The sequence below is a fragment of the Galeopterus variegatus genome, unplaced genomic scaffold (assembly GCF_000696425.1).
Source record: "Galeopterus variegatus unplaced genomic scaffold, G_variegatus-3.0.2 Scaffold15293, whole genome shotgun sequence".
Lineage (NCBI taxonomy): Eukaryota > Metazoa > Chordata > Mammalia > Dermoptera > Cynocephalidae > Galeopterus > Galeopterus variegatus.
In genome coordinates this window covers 20,256-22,300 of record NW_007741404.1, presented here as the reverse complement: position 1 = coordinate 22,300, position 2,045 = coordinate 20,256, and positions in this window count along the sequence as shown.

Sequence of the window (2,045 nt, the reverse complement as noted above, 5' to 3'; positions counted from 1 at the left end):
GTGATCTTTAAATCTCTAAGAATCTTTTAAAACACTTTCCATCTGCTAGGACACATAATTTAAGGTGCCGAAGAAAAGGTATTTATGTTTTTACTTAAACTCTGATTCCCCTGGGGTGGAGACTGTCATATGTATGAGACATTGACATGGCTTAATTAATATAAATTCCATGGAGGAGGTAAGGCACAGAAAATTTGTTTTGCAATCTCTTTTTCACTACACTGAGGCTACAGGGAAAAAACTCTTCATTGCTTATTTATTTTTTCCAAGTGACCTATTCTTTTACCAATGATAATTTGTATAATTTCTTCTTTTCAAATTAAATTTCAAAGTTCCTGGTGAACACCAGGTTTATTGGCTCAGCCCTCTACTAAAATTTTTATTCATTAGCTTGTAAATAAATCCCCTTTCTCTCTCTTCCTCTGCTTTTCTCTCTCTCTCTCTCTCTCTCTCTCTCTCTCTCTTCCAGTATCACATATCCTGAAGTATTTATCTACAAGCTCCTTTCTGTAATCCATATAAAATTATTCAAGTTTACAATTTAAACCACCTTCTGATACATTTACTCTATGGAATGCAACTCTACTAATCTATTTATTCCTTTCCTTCGTTATTCACAATATCCAATAAAAAACTTATTAAGATGGTCTGTTGCCCTTAAATTACTTTCCAAACCCATCTCTTTCCACTCACTCCTTTCTTCACTCCACTGCAGGCACATACTTTGTGCCGTTCCTTAATTCTAAGCTCATTTTTATCCCAGGGATTTTGCTTTTTCTATTCACACAAGCTGAAACACTCTTTTCCAAATCCCCTCAAAAGTCTTTCAATCCCTGTTCAGATACCTATGCCACAAAGAAGCCTTCCTTGGCCATTGTATTTAAAATGAGCATCCTTTCAACTCTTTCTTTAGCCTGCTTTCATTGGCTTCATAAGATTTATACTCACCTAAAATTATATTGAATTCATTTCTTTTTCTCTTATTTTGTAACTGTATTAGCCCCTTGAGGGCAGAGACCATGACTATCTTTTTTATGGTTGTATCCCAAGTCATTAGTGCCTGCAATAGAGTGGTTGCATAATTAATATTGCCTTAATGAATAAGTAATAAAGTAAATCCAAAAGAAGGAGTCTAAATATATTGTAATACATTTTTTACTATGTACTCTCCCCTTGATGCCTTGGTGAGCCACCTCTTTCATGGCTCAGTGTATGCTGGTCCTTTAAGGACACTTTTCTCATTTTCTTTTATGACTTATCTTGCACATCACAATATCAATCACTCACCCCTTCAAAACATGATGTCTTCACCAGATTTCTGTGAAAGAACTTTATTTCTTCATATATCTCATTGGTGACAGTGCAAGTATACATTTGACATTCAGATAGCATTCCAAAAGTCTTGAGTGATAGACTGCAACTGCATATAGAAGAAAGAGCATGCTTGCTATGCATACATTTGGAAAGAAGAAATGCTGAAAACAAGTGGTCTAATATTCATTCTAACTAATCAGAATTAAATACAAAGAGATAAAAGGAATAACGATAGAAATGAATAAAATGATGTATTAGAAAACAAACATAGAACAAAAAGACTCAACAAGGTACAACACTGATTTTCAGAAAAACTACTGAAATTTGTAAATGCTTAGCAGTATCAGTTCTAAAAAAGGTAGTAAATTCAAAATTCACATTTATAACTTTAATGAAAGGTTATCATAAATACCTTTATCTAAATTAATTTGCTACTTGACCCCAAACTAAAAATTCCTAGGGAAACAACTTCACCAAAGAGACATAAGAATAAATACAAAATCTGCAGACCTTGTATGCATTAGTGCTCTTAAAACACCACAGCAAGTATCACACTTGATAATATTTTGAAATATTTTCCCCAAAGATCAGGAACAAAATAGAGATAGTAATTATTACCGTGCTTATTCCTAGTTGTACTGGAAGCCCTAGACCTTTCTAAAAGGCAAAAAAAAAAAAAAAAAAAAAAAAAAGAAGAAGAAGAAGAAGAAGAATATATCAAAAAAGTAAGA